Here is a 20,595-nt window from a genome sequence, read left to right as displayed (position 1 = left end):
TGTTATTCAAAATAAATGAAAATAAACAAGAACATGCAGCATATAACTTCTTCATGAAAAGAGCCTGAGAGAATAATTTTTCCCTCAAATCATTATCCATTGTACTAACTGGTAAGACTTTGTAGGCATAATGCATGTACGTGTTTCTTCTATGACCTTTAAATTCACAGAATTGTGGAATGGCTTGGGTTGGAAAGGACCTTAAAGATCATGTAACTCCAACCCCCCCTGCCATGGGCAGGGATGCCAAGCCACTAGGTCACGTTGCATTTCTTTGCATAAAGGTTGCATTTCTTTGTGCTATACATGAACTGTTACGTGTAACATTTGAAATTACCAAGATCAGAAAACACTGGTGAGTTTGGAGCATTCTTTCTAATTGATTTACTTTTAGTATCTGACAGCAATTGATGTAGGGGTCCTAGTTTTCACCACTCCATCACCCTCAGTAGATGTTTCCTGCTGACTACTCTGTGTGTCTGTCTTTCGTGTATCAATAGAGTAAGGAGAAAGGATGTTATCTTGCTTAAATGAACAGTCATAGTCCCTGCTCCGCAGCTAGTGGAGGTGGAGGTGCCTGTGCAGTACCTAATACTGTTTTTCAGTCATTATTTTGTAACTACTTAAGAAATGACACCCAATTTTTTACTTAAAATTACATGAATGGTTTGTCTGAAGGTGGCGCCAGTGAGCTAGAATAGCCGAAATGCGTTTAACTGCTGAAAACACAAGGAGTAAAAGCTTTCTTGCTGTTCCTTATTTACAGAGGTAGTGAAATGGGCAGCCTTTGTGCTTAACTCAAGTAAGAGGCAGCGTGACCTTAGTGTACAGATCTGATTTACTGACATTTTCTAGTCTTGAAACAGGAATTGAAACTAACTATAGGGAGCTTGCTGCCCAGGTCTTGTGTCATGTATGGGTGTGTGACTGCAGAACCATTATACTGATTTTTGTCAATGGGTTCAAGGTGCCTACCAACACAGAGACTGCTCTCATCTGCACAGCGTGGAGCAAATGTTGTGACATTTGTGAGCTCTGAGCCCCTTCAGCTGCAGTTGCAAGAGGATTATGTGTCCCCCCTCCCCCCCCCCCCCCCCCCCCCCTGAAGATTAAGTAATGATGTGGTATAAAATTCTAAACAGAGGCTGTGTGCGTGCTTATTTAAGGCTGCTGGGCTGAACAGAGAGAGAGATCAGGTTGATTTAGGTTTGCTCCAAGGTAACATGAGAGAAGGAGACATGATTGTTGTGTTGTGGTCGCAGAAAGTGGGTGGAATTGGGGTGCAATCTAGGAGAGATGCTGTATTCATTTGCTTTGTGCTGTTTCATGTCTTGAAAGAATTTCCAGTTCTTCATTCTCTAGAGAATATTTTAGGAATCAGATTTGATAATGAACTTATTGTTACTTAGAAACTAGTGTTCCTTCAGTCTCTTGTCAGGTACCAGATCCTTTTTAGACTAAGTCTTGGGAGACAGAAATCAGCTTCAGCATGCAGACATAGCTTTTTCATTGGGATTCTGCATCTTGGCATGACCTCTTTGTCTGGCTTTTCTTTGTGTGTCTTTTCAGTTCTGTTTCTGTCCTTGTTTTGTAGCTATGTCCCTGTGCATCCTGCTCTACCTGAGAGCTGGGCTGGATCTTGTGTGCCCATTTCGCTTTTGTTTTTGCTGTCCCCTCCTCCCTGACAGGGAAAAGGACTCATCAGCTATATAGCGAAGACGTATCAGCATGGCTTTGCGTTGCTTTTGATTAAACAAATCTTTGGAGAATTGAAACCCTTGAAAAAGTAGCCTGCTTGTGGCACTGAAATAGTGAAATTTCTGGCTAAACTTTTATTTGTACACTGAACAGCCAAGGACAATACCAGGTATTATTTCACAGAATCACAGGATCATCCAGGTTGGAGATCGACACACGCACCTAATTTGGTGTCATCTGCGAACTTACTGAGGGTGCACTCGATGCCCTCGTCCAGATCATTGATAAAGATATTAAAGAGGACTGGCCCCAGTACTGAGCCCTGGGGGACGCCACTAGTGACTGGCCTCCAGCTGGATTTGACTCCATTCACCACGACTCTTTGGGCCCGGCTATCCAGCCAGTTTTTAAGCCAACAAAGTGTGCGCCAGTCCAAGCCAAGAGCAGCCAGTTTCTTGAGGAGAATGCTGTGGGAAATGGTGTCAAAAACCTCACTGAAGTCAAGGTAGACCACATCCACAGCCTTTCCCTCATCCACCCAGCGCGTCACTTTGTCATAGAAGGAGATCAGGTTTGTCAAGCAGGACCTGCCTTTCATAAACCCATGCTGACTGGGCCTGATCGCCTGCTTGCCCTGCAAGTGCTGCATGATGGCTCTCAAGATAATCTGCTCCATGAGCTTCCCTGGCACTGAGGTCAAACTGACAGGCCTGTAGTTTCCTGGGTCTGCCCTCCGGCCCTTCTTGTAGATGGGCGTCACATTTGCTAGCCGCCAGTCAACTGGGACCTCCCCTGATAGCCAGGACTGCTGATAAATGATGGACCGTGGCTTGGCCAGCTCCTCCGCCTGTTCTCTCAGTACCTTCAGCTGGATCCCATCCGGCCCCATCGACTTGCGCACATCCAAGTGCCGTAGCAGGTTGCCAACCATTTCTTCGTGGATAGTGAGGGCCACATCCTGCTCCCCATCCCCTTCCACCAGCTCAGGGTACTGGGTATCCAGAGAACAACCGGTATTGCCGCTAAAGACTGAGGCAAAGAAGGCATTGAGCTCCTCCGCCTTTTCCTCATCTCTTGTAACTAAGTTTCCCCCCGCACACCTCCAACAAGCCTTATTTCAGCCTTCTTACCTAGTTTAAAGCCCTCTCAATGAGCCCTGAAAGCTCCTGGGCTAGGATCTGTTTTCCCCTTAGAGATAGGTGGGACCTGTCTGCAGCCATCAAGCCGGGTGCAGAGTAAAGCACCCTGTAGTCAAAAAATCCCAAATCGCTGTGTTGGCACCTGAGCCATGTGTTTATCAGGTGGGCTTTCCGTGTCCTTTCTGTACCCCTCCCTGCCACTGTAGGGATGGACATAAAACACCACCCGTACTCTCGCTCCATCCACTACCCGTCCCTAAAGTCCTGTTTGATAGCCTTCAGGGTTCTCTCTTCAACATGATCACTGCCCGCCTGGACTATCAAAAGAGGATAGTAATCAGAGGGGTGAACCAGGTTGGGAAGCTTTCTGGCAATGTCCCTGACCCTGGCCTTAGAGAGGCAGCAGTCTTCCTTCCCTATAGGCAGGGTCAGGCCAACAAATAGGGCCCTCTGGAGTCACCTATAATGATCACCCTTATGTCTTTCTTGGTGGAGGCAATGTTGAGGCGTGGAGTTGACTTCCTCGCCCTAGGCATTCTCCTGGGTAGACTATCTACCTGAACCTCACCCACTGGTCTCTCAAGCTCCAGGGCCTCAAATCTGTTGTGTAAGGGCACCTGGGGAGGTGGGGCCAGTAGGGAAAGGCGCTGCTTGCGAGGTCGAGCAGGGATTTCTGAATGTTGAAGATGCTGGTTTCAGTTACCATGTCAGCTGGTCCTCCTGAGTGATTCCCTGCCTTCCTAAATAAATTAATTTATTTTAGAAATGCAGTTGGGCTTCCTTTTAGGCTGGCTTTTTTATTAGCCTAAAGTTGGTTTAATTTGTACCTGTCCCTTCCTTATGAAGCCCAGCAAAATGTCCTGCAGCTCTCAGTTTGTGTTTCTATGGCTGTGCATCGCACATTAGAATTAGAAATTAAATTGCTTGAGGGAGAGCATGTCCTGCATGTAGTAAATGGCTATATTATCATTCTCCTCTTTTTTTTAGTGATTTATTTGACAAATTGTTACTCACTGAAGACATGATTTGTGCACTGTAGTAGTTAAGGCTTCAGAGAAGGTCTGTAACATTGCCTTTCTATTTTTACCAATATGCAGTCCTTTCATTCCCTTTTCTGTTTGCTACAGCATTTGGGGCATGTGGGAGTGGTGCAATCTCAAGGTTTGAATGTTGACTATTTTCCTTCAGGTTTTCTGATTAATCCAGGAAGGTCAGAATGGTTCCTAGCACATGACCTCCTGCAGCTGGAATACCAGAGATTTTATTTCATGCTTTGACATCCTGTTTCTGTTGCTTTTATTAATATACCTGTGCCGGGTTCGACTATGCTTCTGGGCTTTTTCTTTAGGGCTATGCATGATAACACAAAGGAGAGCTCTCCCAGCTCACACCTCCTTTTTTCCCGTTACCATGATGAAAGAATTATTTGCATAAGGCCAGAAAAGTTTTCTGGTTAAAGAGGATGAGACATAAAAACTTAACTAAATAAATCAGCCTGATTAGGATACCAACGCTGTATAATTTTGCTCTGAATAGCAAGGGTTTCTTGCTGAAGATCTGAGTACATCAGTTCTGTTTATATGTGACAGATACTAGGAAAAGCATCTCCATGATCCTCACTGTCCCGTGTAGATGGAGAGAGAGAGAATGCCCAGCATTGTTTTTACTACATATCCTCTTCCTCACTTTTTCTGACATTTTTTTCCCCACATTTACATTCTACCTTTGATCAGGAGGAAAAAAACCCTAAGAAATAAGCAAGCATATGTACATGTGGGTATTTTTTAGAAGAGATGGCTGTTGTCCTTCATTCTCCATCTTTTACTTTCTCAATTCAAGCCTCAAGGGGGGAGGCAGTCCAACACAAGCTGACCTATACACAGATGAGTCTCAAACTTTTTTTTTTTGCAGTTTTACTGTTTGGCAAGGGTTGTTGGGTGGGTGGGTTCCTTTTCCCCACCCCTTCTGCTGGTAGCGAAATGATGACAGTGCAATCCTTGGCTTTGCTTTTCCGTTCTCCAGCTCTGCCAGATCACTTGCTGCTTTTTATCAGATTAGCATTCATGCTGTCCTTGCACACAGCAACCCTTTCCTCTCTATAGAAAGATAAAAGGGAAAAAGGAAAAAAAAAAAAAAAAAGGATGGCATAGCATAGTCAGTAAGCTCTGCTGCCACTCTGCCTGCTAGGTGAGACTCCCTGGTGTCACTTTGGTGGTGACATTGTCCCATGTAACTTAGCCTTGTGAGTTGGAACATGCCCCTCTGACCCAATGGACTCCTGAAGTTCTCAAGTTCTTCGGGCATGTAATAGATGAAAGTCTCGTGCTGTGCTGTGCACCCTCTTACCACAGTCATGTTCAGATTCCCTCCTTTCTGTGAGTGGGGCAGTCTCTGCCATGCTGATGATTTGGGGCATTATACAGGGCTCTGGCTGCTTGTGAATCCTCTGCATGATATCTGTTAGCAGCTGAACTACAATGTGGATGTTTTCTCCAGCTTATTCATGTGGGTGGCAGACAGGGGGAAGCAGGAAGATACTGCACTCCACACTGCTTTCCGTGGCTTGGTGCTGGCATCAGCCTTCATCCCACTGGTTGTGCAGCTATGGAGTCGCCTGGCACCACTTCTGACTCCGAGAGCATGTGGCAGGTGTGACTGCCCTGGAGTGCTGAAATGGCGAAGTGCTGCTGGGCTGAGCATGGCAGTGACAACAAAGCTCATCTATGCAAAATAAAAGTCAGGCACCTGTCACAGTTTTGCTGTGTTGCTGCGTGCGTTCTTTCTGTTGTTTTGGGCACAGTTGCTGCAGGTGAGGATCATCTCTCCTTCAAACTGATACACGCATCCATGCTGGTGAAAAGACACCACATAGACCTGATCTCCAGGCTCGGTTTTCACCCAGGCAGGTTGTTTGACAGCACATGTTGGCTGTAGCATTAGCTCTTCAGGTCTCTCAGACCTCTTGTGGCTTGAAGTACACGTGTGAGATTCATGCAGTATGCTCACTACTCTCCATAACAGAAAAACCTAGTGGTAGATGCAAGCTGACTCATGCTTTGTGGCTGCTAACGTAGCTTCTCTCACTGTCTGATGTGAAACACATACACAGGTACGGTTTGTGGCCCTCTCTCTGGCAGCACACTGAGGACATGAGGTGCTCAAAGCCTCGTTTAGAGATGCTTGAGTCATGCCAGGGCTCCAACAGCTCCACAGTTCATGCCAAGACAGCAGCCATCACTGGCTGAGCCTTGAGTACAGCACTGTTCAGAGGCTAAGGTAGCTTTTACAGACAGAAATGTGTACATCACCCCTGGAATTAGTCTCCTGAAACTGCACTAAAAGAATGCTTCATAGCAGTGCTCCACTGGCAAATGTTGCTTTGCATCCAGGGAGGTCCCTGGATATAACAGACCTAGGCAGAGGGGAGGGAGGGGGAGACTTCAGATGGGGTGTTGCACCACAGGTTCTCAGTGATCTGAGCATGGGTTTTCAGTGAGTGGTTTTAAGCCAGTGTGATGTGCCAGCAGGGCAATATAGAGGTGGACTGAGAGAGAAGGCCTCTCTCATCACAGAAGTTGCAGATTGCTCAGAAGCTCTCTGTGAGTGTTTCTGGACAGTAATACTATAATGAGGGAGAAGCTGACATTCAGAGTAAATCCCAGGGGAGTGCAAGCCTCTTCTCTCTGGGGACTGTCTGGGTCAGCACTCAAGGGGTGCTCTCGTGTCATGCTCTGAGACTGGGGAGGTGCTGGTGCCAAGGGCCCTGGGTCCCAGCTGAGCTCTTCCAAGCTGCCTGCAGCTGCCAGGGAGCTTCCAGCAGGGATTTTTGGGAGCATCTGCAGAGATGCTTCCCTGTTTAAAAAGGGCAGCCCATTCTCTTTGTTTAGAAGATGTGTTTCAGTTCCGATGCTTGTCGTTGGTGAATTTCAGATATGGGGAGAGGGCAGATGGGAGCTGCAAAAAAAAATTTTTTTTTGCAGATTAAGCTGGGCTGTCAACTAGAATGCTGTTGTTTCAGGATTTGTCTTTGCAAGTCTGTCAGCGTGCATCTCACCTCACATTTGCAAACAGAAAGAGTGCAAAAAGTTGGAGTATTTTATTATATTCTTTCTGTTTGACTTTAATGACTGGGAGAGCTTTGGGGCAGGCAGGACTGGGAGTCAAGTTTGTCTTGAAAATTTAAAGTAAATATATTTAAGCATAAACAAAGTCTAGTGATCTAGCCTTAACATGTACAAGAGGCACACCTGCAAAGTTGTGAAGGGAAACTATGCAGTGACAAAAACATCAGGTGCCAGAATCACGTGTGTCATGAGATATTATATTTCCAATGAAGAATATTGGAAATATAGTCAGCAGACATTTTATTATTCCTGGTGCTTACCAAATAAATGTAAATTGGTAAAGAGTTCCTGTACACATCATCTTTTTCTCAGGCTTATTCTGGAGACTGGGAACTAAGCCAGAATTTGTGATGAACCACTGCTGCTTAAAGACATTTCCTGAAGGGAGACTTCTTCAGGCACGAGGGTTCTCCCCATGTTATTTTAGATGCTTAATACTATGTTAGCTTACTTCCAGACTGCAACCAGGTATTGTGTCCTGAAGGAGCTTGGATCTGTAAGAAAGATATTCCTGCCACAATGCCATGTTTATTGGCCTCTTCTCTGATCCAGACCCACAAGCTCTCACCCAGCTGTTGTCCCCTGGAAGAGCTCCCTGTATCAAACTGCTGTTTTGCGTGAAGGAAGGCATCCCTTCCTCTTCATCTTCCCTGCCCGCATCTCCTGAAGAGCACCTGTATGCCTATGATGATGCTCACTGTCATTCAAGAGGTCTCAGTTACTCCAATCGTGCTGTGTTGCAATCAGCTGCAGGGCTCTTTTTCCTCCTGACTGTTCCCATCTGCAAGTGTTTGTGCACACATATTTGAGGCAGGCATCCCTCAGCTCGTAGTGGTGCTCCTGAGGTGCCTCTTGTTCCTCTCACTCTGAGTTCTTCACTTGCTGCTGCTACTGCTCCCTAGTTCTTCTCTTAATTTTAGGTCAAGGTCAAAATCTCCTTTTCCTGTTGGAGATGCTGCAAGCTACAGAGTAATTAACTGGAAAAAATGCATTGCATTCACTGATGTTGCTGTGCAAAGAAATAAGTACAAAGTGTAATATCCTGGGACCATTCACGCTGGCTACCTTCTGCCCACTGTATCTGATTCCTTCCTCCTGTGCCCAAATCTTCATGCTGCTGACCTACTTACTGCCTAAATTTAACACTGCCTTCAGTTTTCTGTATCTGTTAGCTGCATGTGATACCATTAACTGTGTTTGTGACATTTTTGTGTTCTTTTGGACAGCTGGTGATGCTCCTTGTGCATGCCGAATGCACCAGGTTAGTACAGCTTGCCGTAGCTGAAGAGCCCTTGGCTTCTGTTATGCTTCCAACAGCGACTTTGCTTCATGGTGCTGAGAGTCCCTGGAGAGTTTCAGGTGGCTGGGCTCCTTGGGGGATTTGGTCTCAGAGGTTGCTTGAGTTTTGCGACCAGTTCATGTAGCTCTGCTTCAGCCAGCGCTTTTTTGTCCCTGTCTGTTACTGTTAAGAAACAGTAACAGACTTTTTGCTTTCTGCCACCTGTGCCTAAAGGTAGCACTCGGAGTGCCCTTGTAACATCTGAGGTGGTACCTCAGTCATGGTGTTAGTGAAGTATCGCAGGGAGCACCAGCTTGCCCTAGGACAGCGGGATCTTTGTGCCATGCTGTACTGGTGTGGTTATGGATGCAATTTTGTGCTCTGTGTAAGGGAACTGTGCAGCAATCAAAGAATGATCAGAACGGTGTGATGCTTATTTAATGGAAACAAAGGTTTTTCAAAATAAAGGATCCTCTTCAGCTTTTTGTACCAGCAAGGATTTCTATTTGCATTTTGATCTAAAAACTTTACAAGGTAGAAAGGCTACAACCAGGTCAGTCAGTTAAAAAAAAAAAAAAAAAAAAAAAAAAAAGTGGAACCAAACTCCTGAGTGTTGTTTTGATTCTCCTTAAAAGCTGCTGGAGAGCCTTCTTCTGACAGAGGACTTTGTGATGATTCTTGCTGTCCTGCTGCTGTTGATGTTGCATTCCCAACTCATGAAACAACTTATTTTCAGAGTACTGCCTGGAAGTTGGCAGAACCTTGTGTGGGAGAAGGCTTCTTCTTGGAGAGGGAAAAGGGTGCCTGTGATGGTGTGTTTTGTTTCGTTTTTTGTTTGCTGGTTTGTTTGGTTTCTTACGTGTGTTTTTTTTTTTTCTTTGAAAACCACTCAAGAAAGGGAGGAGAAGGAAAATATTTGGTTATTAAACTCAAATCTTAAATGAAATTAATGGTTTCATGAAACCTGTTTAAAGCTGTTCCCATTACTAGTACTGCAGTTAAAATAATTGCCGCACTCTTCCACTATAACCTCATCCATGGCAGCACTTACTACTTTGTGGTAAAAACATACTGCGGGCAATGAAACTTGGCATTCCTGGCCAGAGCCCAAGGAAATGCTGCTGCTGTTTGTTTTTTTTTCTTTTGTTTTCATTTGGGTTTTTATTTTAATTTAAAACCATCATTTTATTTTGATTTGTAAAAGCCCGAGTAGTAGAGGTTTAATGGTTTTGGCTGGTGTTTGTAGTTCCTACAGCTGTTTTGTTTATATAGGGATTGCTGGGTCATTAATTCAGTAATGTGATCTAATTTGTTTCCATTATACGTACACAGTCTTAAACTTTTACTTGAGTGTTTACCGGTAGTTACCTCTGTCAAGAGGGCGTTTGCAGGATTTACTTTATACCCAACCAAATGCACTCTGATGCTCCCCTGTGCTCGCACAGAGGCGTGCAGGCGCATGCAGTTCATGAAGAGAAAGGAGCTGTGGCTTCAGCAGCTCATGTTGCTGGTGTGTGCTTGTGAGCGAGCAATTTCGGTGAAGCTGATAACACAGCACAGCACAGCCATCCTGGGCTGGGCCCCCTGCCTTGCCAGCGTGTGCACGTTTATGGTCGTCCTTGTTCAGCTCTTGCTGCAGGCATCTTGCAGACATCTCGGTGATTCAGGCAGGTGATTAAAAGGAAATCTCCATTTGTGAATTACTTCATAAGAGGATGTTTTGGAGGGGAGCCTCTTCAGCAGATTTGTGCTATTCAGCTGCGGGTAGCTCTGCATCCACTTCTGGTTTTGCTTGCTAACTTACACCATTCTGTTATACTGCAGGTGAACCTTGGTGTAACGCTTGAACTCTGAATGGGGTTTAGAGCTGTGGTTATGGAAGAATAACAGGATTAGGAAAATTGACAAAGTTTTTATTTGTTGGGAGTTGCATGGGTGTCGTGTGATAGGGTTAGCTAGTTTCAGGTTAGTATGATGTAACTGAAACCAAGTCCCCAGCACTGAGGTCGTTTATGTTAGCAAAAACACTTTTTACCAATGAGAACTGCTTCAGTCTTGTATCTAAAAACTCTCTTTAACCCAAGTTTACTTTTGAAAAATAAGGTGTATGTGTTTTTAAATATATGCTTGTGTTCATATATATTGCCTTGTCCTTGTAAAGTTGATGGTAAAGTAATGATCTTAAAATTGTAATTAGTGTCACAGTAAACATCGTGTTCAGATTGCTCCCCAAGTATTAAAAACTCTCAAACAGGCAGGAGAGCATTAGGCTGGTGTAGTTATACAGGAGGAAAAAAAAAATAAAAAAAAAAGTTGAGCTCCCTGTGGCCCATTTTAGTTCACTTGTTTGGCAGTTGAAGGCGCTTCACCTTCTACCTAGCATCTGATAAATCCGTCTGATGTAAACTATAGTTTGGAGGAAGGTAGTGGCAAGGTCCTAGGACTTCGTGTGCAAGCTGCTGGTCACACATGGCTCTGGGCATTGCTTGCATCCCAGGCTGCTTGTGCTGATGGCTGCAGGAGGAGGTGGGAGGCAGAAGAGCAAGGCCCAGCAAGCGTACAGTGCCTGGGCTAATGCGGCTGTGGAGGCATGGGCCTGTCTGAGAGGGAGGCTGGGGGCAGGAGCACTGCTCCATGTCAGGCACCTGCAAACTCAACAGTTGAGCCACTGAGTCATTTACATATATTCAGTTTTGGGCCCCTCACTACCAGAAGGACATCAAGGCCCTGGAGTGTGCCCAAAGCAGGGCTATGGAGCTGGTGAAGGGCCTGGAGCACAAGGCCTGTGAGGAGCGGCTGAGGGAGCTGGGGGTGTTTGGTCTGGGGAAGAGGAAGCTCAGGGGAGACCTCATTGCTCTCTGCAGCTGCCTGAAAGGAAGGTGTGGGGAGCTGGGGGTCGGCCTCTTCTTGCAGATAACCAGTGATAGGACCAGAGGGAATGGCCCCAAGTTGTGCCAGGGGAGGTTTGGGTTGGCAGTGAGGAGACATTTCTGCTCAGAAAGAGCAGTCAGGCACTGGGACGGGTTGCCCAGGGAGGTGGTGGAGTCACCGTCCCTGGAGGCGTTCAGGGAGAGGTTGGACGTGGTGCCTGGGGACAGGGTTCAGTGGGTGATATCGGTGATGGTTGGACCAGGTGATCTTGGAGGGCTTTTCCAACCTGGGTGATTCTAACAGCTGGCAGGGTGCTCCCAGTACCGAGCTTACAGCCTGCCCGAGTGAAATTCCTCTTGCAACTGCCTGCTCCCCCTTGTGCCTGTGGGTCAGGATGCTCTCCACTTGTGGGTAGCTCTCATTTTCAGATACGCCAGAGCACGCCTTGCAGGTATCTGGCACCACATGTGGCAGCCTCTGGATGCCGCCCACGGGGTGGCAGTCCTGGCAGCGATAAGGATCACTGGTGTCAGCGCGGAACAGAGCGTGGACTGACAGGTCAGGATGCACCCCGTAATGGAGAAGCCTGTTGGCGTGGATGGGTAACAGAAGCCTGCAGAGTCAGGAATGGAATCAGAGGCTCTGTCTGTGCTCTGGCAGCTCAAAGGCAACAGGCACTGTTGTGTGTGCTTTCTTTCCCTCCTTTCAAGAGAACAAAGCCTCAAACAAAGCCTTCAGCCCACCACACAAAAAACAACCCTTCACCCAATAGCTAAGCTGCGTTGGTTTTAATTAATTTAGGATGCCTCTGTTTGAATGATGCTTTTTTGGCTTAATATTTTGGAGGTTTCTGTTGAATAAGATTTTATTCTTATTTCTTAATGACACTTCCAACTGAACATAGCTTTTGGGTTTTTTTTGCTAAATTTTGTGAATAATTTTTATGAAAGCTGCAGGCATACTTGAGCAATTCATGTAGCAATTTATTGTTTTCTTGTGTTCCATGGTTTATTCTGTTGGAAAATTGTGAAGTGTGTCCCCCTTCCCCCATGCTAGGATTAGTTTTTATTTCATAATTGATGCTGTACTGGTGTTGAATAATAATGTAATACAATTAATCTTAGTCAAAAAGCTTCTTAAAGCACTCTTAGAAGCAAGGCATATGTTGATAAGTCAGTGTGCTGAGAAAAAAAAAAATCAGCTTAAGAAACTCGGGAAAATGAAAACAAAAATATTTGAGGAACTTGCAAATTCAAAGTCATTCTCAATATGTGGGATTTGTAGAACTCATGATTTAGAATTTGCTTGTGCTTTGCCTTCTTTTTCTAATCTATAAAAATTATCCTGTTTTCTCCTACAATTTGTAATACATTTCCTCGCTTTGAACAAGTAAGCCATTATCCTGAAATGGAAAATTACTCTTTTTTCACCAGAAGGAGGAAAAAAGGCTACAGCTTTTGAAAGCACACCCTAAACAATTCTGACTTCATTTGCGCAACCAAGAATTTCCTTCAGAGGCTTGACTGATGCTAAAACTTCAGGATTAATATGTACCATTTCAGATTTCAACTTAAAAAAAAAAATAAAATCTAGGCCTTAATATAAATTCTTGCTATTTCAAGTACATTTAAAGTAGCATTTTTTATGTTTAAATTCAGCATCTTAATTTAAATTTTTTCCTTTTTACCTCCTAGCTTGTGATGTTCAAATATTCTTCCTTAGATCAGGGATTGAAATCAAGGTTGTGCATACAATCACTGTTCTGCTTTGTCTTGATTTTTCTTGAACGATGTATTATTATGGAATTCCATTGTTCTGCATTGTTCTTTCTTAATTATGAAAGGGTTTGGAGTGGAGTTGCTTTCTTCCGAACCGAGTAATCTCGTGCTTTAAAATATTGAAAAGTTGAATGTCTGGTCCAGACAGTGGTGCTGTGAGGCTGTTTCTGGGTCTCAGAAGTCCTCCAGGTGGGAGGAGTCTTTCTGCATGCTGTGAATTAACCTGACTGTGTGCTGAATGTTTTTCAGAACCAAGAGGCACCTTACCTTTAGTCTTGTTATTATCCACCTCGTTGATTTTGATCATGGCAGTGCTCTATAATTTAAATGAATGGGTGCAACACAGCCTGCCTGTGCTTTGCAGAAAGGTAAATGAAATTTCTGGTTGATATTAAGTCCAGTGATTTCAAGCAACTTAATTCTGAAGAACTATAAAGTGAATAAATATTGAGACTGCTTCTTTGTAACACTGGTCTTTTATCACACGTCAGGGTTTGAGTTCTGCATGACTTGAGCTGCTTACATAGAGAGCAAATTTATGATTGTAGAAAGGTATATTGTAAGTTAGAACTTTTTTTTTTTTAATATGATCTTTTGAAAAAGATGTCCTTCTCTGCTGAGAACCTTAGGAACTCTTGTTAAGAACCTTAGGTGATTTTTGAAAGATGCAGGGATTATAAAAAGGGAAGTTGTAAATCAATTTCAAATCGGCTAAAGTGGCCCAGAAAATGGTTGGACAAATTCATGAGGGATGGATCCATGACTGCTTATTAGACACCATTATTCACATGCAACTTGCAGCTCAGGGATCCGCGGACTATAGATTTTTGATAGGCTATGGAAGAAATAAAAAAAAAGGAAAAGGAAAATTGTGCTGCTCTTCTGTGCTCACTCCTGACAGATCTGTTGTTGACCAACAGTGAAACAAGACACAAGCTTAAACAAGCCATCCATCTGAGCTTGAGTATGTGTTCTTTGGTAACAGGTTTCTAGAGTGCCCTTACCAGAATTATTGACGTCTAACAATAGCAAAATAAATGGAAACATATTTTTTTGTTGTTTATTTTTTCTATGTGCTTCAGTGCATGAAACTAGCCCACTCCTTGGGTGACAGGCTTCTAATGTTGAATATGTATCAAAAGAGTGCCTGTGTTAGCATTTAATAAGCCTGCTAAGACTTGGTAACCTACAGAAGCAGGAAAGATAGGCCAAAGAATTTCTGTATTTTAAAATAGAAAAGGCAACAGTGTGCAAAAATAGTGAGTGACTTAAGCATGCTAAAAGTTGCCTTATTTGATGGGGTGATGCAGTGTGTTTTGTGATACTGGAAAAGAAACCTACTTAAACCCTGGGAGCCTTTCACCTCTCTCCTAGCCCATATGCATGCTGTTGTAGCACGTATTCAGAGGTTCTTTTTTGTCTGCTACTATTGCTGTAGTACATAAAATTATCGGCTTGCAAAACAAAGGAAGAAATGGCATGACGAGATGAATGGTCTGGAGGGGCAGGACGTGGTGTTCGGTGGCATGTGCATTAAATGTTGGCCAGCTGCTTTTTCAAACAGAAGCAGTGAGGCAGAATGGAAATATAATCTGATTTTTGAATTCTGAAATTGAATTCGAAGTTGAAGCTCTTAGAATTAAGAGAGTTGCATTACTTAAAAAAAGGATACTTAAAAAAAAGGAGTTTTGTGTGCAGATAAAGTATGCGTATGAATCCCTGATAACTGGGCTGCTAAGAGGCAGTAGTTCCCTGTACAAGGTAGCAGTCAGTTATTCAGAGCTTTTTTTCCAAATTGTGACATGGTAGATGGAATTTTTTCCAGCACAACATCTGAAAAGACTTTAGAAGGAATTTTCTGCTATCTTCAAGGTCCAGGACAGACAGAAATGCATTTTTCCAGGTTAGGTTTGGTTCTCAGAGCACTTGTTTATGAGAATTTTTTTAGTTGTGTACTCCTTGAAACTTAGGAGAGGCTTGGACTCTTGTGTCAGTGTTGTACTATCCCTGTGGAAATTCATTTCAGTTAGAGAAAGGAAGAGTACTTAACAATCAAAATAATAATAATATCAAAATAATTAAAAAACAAATCAGATTTCAGAAATGCTGGAAATTGAGACTCATGAGCATGGTACCTCCTGCTTATCTGTTTGCTGGCTGATTTACCTTGTTTTAACTACAGGTTGTGACAATGTGTACTGTATTTGCACCAGAACTGAAACTGGGGAGTTTGTGTACCCGTTTATGTCCTTTCTTCTCAGACTAAACAATGTGAGAGAAAGGCTTTTTGCCGAAGAGTATAGTCTGGACAAGAGCAAGCTGGAGGGGTGTAGGTGGTGACAGGAGCTGGGAGCTGTAGGGATGCTTTGGATAAAGGCGTTAGGGGGAGCAGCAAGGAAAGGAGCACCAAAATGGGTTGAAGTATGTGGTAATGCACCTTGGGTTTAAAAAAAACAGAGCATGAAAAAAAAGTCAGAAGGAATTGCAGCATTCCTCCAAGAGAGGTGCAACAAATTAACACAGAATTGCAGTGCTGTAAGGCTTGATGGAATTTGCTTATTGAATGGTACTCCAAAAAAGCAGAAGCTGGTTTACCAGAGAAACATTCGTCTGTGCTGGTAACACATTGGCTTGTCATTTTCTCAGGATCTGTGCCTTGTTGTTTGCAATAACAGGCCTGCTCATGATTTAGCAAACTGAGATTCCTTAGGAACGTTTCTCTCCCTAGGGAAACACAGTCATTTTGCGACATGGTATATCCAGAACGGGGGGAATAGTGTGGTATCATGTAATTGATGTCTCTGTTACCGTGTGCGGGGCTGAGATAAAATAGGCGTGCTGCCAGTCTTTTCTTCTTTTCCCTCCAACTAACCCGTGTTTTATCGTTAGAACCTGACTTGCTCAGACAAAAAGATAACTAAACATTACTAAATATTTTATTCATTTTTTGAAAGAATGGCACGGTATCTGTGTCTGCTAATGTCCTTACTCTGCAGGTGTAATAAGAAAAAGGCAAGTCAAGTGCTGAGCGTTCCTCCTTGGAAACAAGGCTGGGACCAACGCTCGCTAATTGGAGTGAGACGAAAAACGATGGGAAGAGAGAAAGTTATTTCATGGCCCATCAAATATAAATTAATTTAATTTATAATCATTTTGTCCTGGCAAGTCAGTCCTACTGATTAGTTGCAATAAGTAACTGGTAAGTTGCAATAGTAAGCACTTCATCAGCTGCCAGGAGACCAGGGTTGTAGAAAACTCATGCAGGGTAACAAAGTGCTACTTAATTGTGGCTTCTCTGACCTGAAACCAATTTTAATTATATTCAGGTTTTCCTGTTTTTGGAGATAATCTGTCCTGAGAGAGAATTTGGGCTTTCCTTTGAAATACTTTCCTAGAGATGGCTTGATCACACAGCTTCAAGTAAACAAGCTTTCAGCTTGGCCCTGCTTCAAGCAGGTGCTTCCAAGGTCAGTTCCTAAGCAGGCAGTGCCTCGCTGGTAATCTTTGCTTCATGGCTAGATTGAACAGGTAGTGAAAATACAAAACAAAATAAAAATGAGATATGCTTGATTTTTTTTGTCCCAAGGTTTCACTGACATTTTTGTTTTCTTTATAGAAGTAGGAAACTGGAAAAAGTTGATCACAAATGCATGATCTAGATTACTGTTTCCTATCTGGACTAAAGCCTGTGTGAGTCAGACAGCACTAGGAACATTTTCACTGCTAAAGCTTTCTATTCTCCAGAATAGGCTGGATTTTTGTGCAAATTAGCGATGGGTTTGATGCTTTGTTGGGTGATGCCACAAAGAAACAGAAGGAAGGCAGCGAGCCTCTGAAGTTTAGAGCTTAACATTTAAACTTATGCCTGTTTGCTTTTGTTGTAGTTATTATAATGATGAATATGTGACAATAAGTTTAAACCAAAGAAAGGACTCTTAGTTGCTGCATCCAAAAATACGTTTCCAGACAAGTTGCATATGCAGTCCTTGATTCGTCAGTCTTAATGAGATTCTCAAGAGAAGGTGAATTTCAAGAAAATCACTTCAGTGGTCTGGTTACGAATAGAGAATAACAAATGGCTTGAAATTTCAGGTACCTTTAGCTTTATGAAAATAACTTGCATTCAGGTGTCTCAGGAAGTCAGCTGAATCTTCAGAACCATTAGTATCAGTCCTGCAGGATGGATAAGGATGTCTGTGGGCTCGTCTGCTCATACCCAGCTTTTAACAGGGTGTTTTCTCCTGTTGCTTCATCTCCCAAACAGCTGATGATGAACACTGAATTCCATGACAAGATTAAATGATTTTTCTTCTTACAAATGCTGTGTGGCTTGCATGTCATACTTTTTTGGTCCGGGGTCTCAGCAAAGTCAGCCCTGAGTTGCTGAAAAACTTGTTTTCTTTACATTCTGTATCTATCTGCACATGCTTTTAAATAATTATGTTTCCATATGTTTTTGTCTTTTGGTGCTGCTGTTAGCCTCCTTTTGTAAGATGACAAGAGCAGGAAGAAGTGCTAAATTTTGGCTCCTAGGAACTGTTTTCTGTGGTGGGTTTCACCCCACTATGTATCTGCATAAATGAATGCTGTGCTTCACTCTGGAAGTTCACCCAAAGCACGTTTCCACAGCCAGCTCTTGCAGGATGAGACGATCCAGAGTTCAGTGGCCCTCAGCGAAAGTATAACTTGTGCAGGAGCACACCTGGTGAGATAGCCACCCCTCACCAGCCAGGGGCTGGTGTAACTAGCCTCCAAAATAAGGTGTCACAGGGGCCAGACACCATATTCAGAGTGTGTTGGCAGTAGTGTCAGCCTCTCACAGAGTTTTAACGAAGAAAACAAGGTTTATTCTAGTTTGATAGCGATTTAAAAATTCCTTCTGGTAAGATAATTCCAGTGTAGGAGTTGTGGATCCTGCTGTGCAGCAAAGGAGAGGAAGATGGAAAAATACAAGAGTACTTGTCTTTCAGCTGCTTCTCATCCCTCCAAGCATTGATTTCTGTGTAGGTAAGTCTCGTGTGATTCCTGTAATGACAGCAGCTAGGAAGGAGGAAGTATGTTGTCATGTTACAGTAGCAGCGTGTTTCAAGCTGCAGTTTACATTGATGCCAATTCTTCAGAAAGTATCCTCAGAATGATTTTGTTGTGAGAGAAGATCTGGGCAGAGTGATCACTGACACAGGAGGAACTGGTCATTGTGCTGCTGGCTTGGTTCAAGCATCCAGCTGCCAAGGCCAGCAGGGATGGCCTCTTCTGAGTCTGGGGGCATCGTCTGCAGCAGTATGTTAATAATGTGCGAAGGGGGCTTCCAAAATGTGTAGGTAGACTGCACCTTAACAAACATGACGGTTGTGGGAGTAAGCAGCTTTTTGGAAAATGGTTCAATTCCCCACACAAAGGTTGGTATATGTGTTAGGTGGTGTTTCCGAATGCTCAGGGAGCAGTAGAGCTGGATCTGCCTTCTTGCAGTAATCACACAGGCACATCTCTTTGTTGGCCTTCTTTTGTAAATAAGCTCGTGCCCTACTGATTGATTATGTGCACCACTGTCATTTTCCCTTGGGACTACTTGGGCCGTCACCTGAGGTGGATCTTGCTGCTGAACATTTTTAAACAGCTCCTAATCTCCATTTACTGGTTGGTAGTGTTTCATGTTTAAGGCTTGAATGAGATAGCACAGAAACCAGGTGATTTTACCGAATCCAGTTCGTCAGAGACAGGAAGATACAAAAGTGACACAGCCAATTAATTTAAAATCCTGATACAGTGAATGGTGAACGGTCTAACTCTTTTCTAGTCTTAAAAAAAAAAAAAAAAAAAACTGAACAGCTTGTATTTATAAACAGGGTATGTTAAATACATATCCTTGCAATACTTGATGGAAGTTTTACTCGAGTGGCACAGCAAGTGGGAGTAAAGTTATGAGCAGTGTCATGTTATGTAAGAAAATCAAGAAGTGGCTTTTGAATTTCTATTTAAAAATGGGTCTCGAATGAAATCTAAAACGCTGTTTGAGGAGAGTAGTATAGACTGTTAAGACAAGCAAAATGAGTTTGTTTTTTTTTAGATTTTTTTTAAGAATACATTTGCAATTACATCACATATAAAGTTCTAATCTGTGACTTTAGCAACATCAGTGCTCAGACTGGAGAGGTTGTCCTCAGAACAGAAGGTGACTTCCTCTTTTTGGCCGTAAGATTAATTGGCTTATTTGACACAAGTAGTCCTTTGACCTTACTGCTTTAAGTATTTTTTTTCTGAGGGTGCCTAACTATTATAAGCCGGACTGACAATGTGCTAACAGATTTTGTTGGCGCTTTGCTGTGTAATCTCATCAGTTGCACTTCATCTCCTGAAATTCTAAGTACCGAGATTACCAGCAAACGAGTGGTGGCAGTGTGCTTGTGGGTGTAAAAGTATTTCTGCATTAACCTAATTTCCTGAAGGTTTATGGCTGCTGTAAATTTTTTGCCCCAAGTGGCTTCTTCCTGAAGTGCTCCTTGAACAAGCAGGGAAAGCTGATCCTTGGAGCAAAGCAGCCACCTGTGAGTAACCTTAAGGAAAATGCTGCTGGCTGGTATATGTGCACTATATAGATAGGGAAATGATACGTTTAAAATACTCATTTAGCACTTGCATGGAATTCAAAATAGAATTTGTGTAGTGTTTGAAGTGACGTCAGACTAAGTTCCTAAAAGCCAAGGCACCTCCCTTAGCTTCATTCCTCTGCTTTTCCCCTGGCCTATCTGAGAGGTGGCACTCAGAAGCGTGACTGGAAGGTGCGTTTAGCGAGTGTGAGGTAGCACGGGCACAGACTTCCCTGTGAGCTCGCAGTGGTCTCATTTTCATCAACTTTTCTTGATCCTTGTTAGGCAGACAGTCTGTTTCCCTGACAGCTACTGAGAGGGAGCTTTTCTTCGTCGTGGTGAGACTTCTGTTCCTGGGGAGAAGTTCTGCAGCACAGCTGATTTACAGACATCTCTTCCTCACCCCAACTGATTGGACGTTGTGATTGGCATTTTGTGAATTCATCTCTAACTTCTTTTCTTTGTTAATAGTGAAATACTCCACTTGCCTTGTCAATAGTGTTTTCACTGTGGTGAATGTTCTTTTCAGGGTTCTTGAATTCTCAGGAGCACCTAAAATACAAATAGTGTGTTACAAACAGGAATATTGTTGTCTAGCAGATAATAGACATCTGCAGGAGTGTTTTGTAGTTTTTTTTTTTTTTTTTTTCGTGCCTGTGTTTTTTGGATTGTGTATGGAAGACAAAATTTTTGTATCACAGGGAACTTGTTTCTCTTCCTTGTATGTTCAAAGGTGGACTGGCCATCTGTGGCTGTATCATATCATGAGAGTACATCCTCCTCTCAGCTCACAGGTGTTATCAAAGGAACAGTTGATTAAAGAGCCTAAACTTGCTCCAATTCAAGCTTTGTTTCCGTGCCTTTGCAACTTTAGCCTTCAAATCTGCTCTCCAGCCTTCAAACCTGCTAACACTCACCCTGGGACTCTTCTGACTTAGGTAAGTCAGTGGAGCTCCACAGCATCATCCCACATAAAGTTTGTACTTTATGTGGCATATGTGGTGGTACTTTATGTGGCATATACAAGCGGTTTCCTGTTCAGGCTGGTGCTGGGAAGGGGATGAGTGTATCAATCGGTGTCGTTCATTTAAGCAACGAGGTGTGTACAGTAGCTCTGAA

General features: G+C 43.3%; 1 protein-coding gene across 5 annotated transcripts in view; it reads left to right on the top strand.

Moving 5' to 3' along the window:
• The window catches only part of RNF38 (ring finger protein 38), a 117,657-nt gene that overhangs the window by 40,006 nt on the left and 57,056 nt on the right, over positions 1 to 20,595 (top strand). The window contains exon 1 of one of the 5 annotated variants that reach the window (XM_084504176.1): positions 20,396 to 20,414. The exons of the other annotated variants lie outside the window; for them this stretch is intronic. The gene's annotated coding sequence lies outside the window, so the exon portion shown is untranslated. Of the gene's footprint in view, positions 1 to 20,395; positions 20,415 to 20,595 lie in introns of those variants that run through there. 5 annotated transcript variants of the gene reach the window in all.

Source organism: Aythya ferina (genome assembly GCF_964211825.1).
Source record: "Aythya ferina genome assembly, chromosome: Z".
Classification (NCBI taxonomy): Eukaryota; Metazoa; Chordata; class Aves; order Anseriformes; family Anatidae; genus Aythya; species Aythya ferina.
Note: the sequence above shows the minus strand (reverse complement) of the source record. Positions and strands in the feature narration are given on the sequence as shown.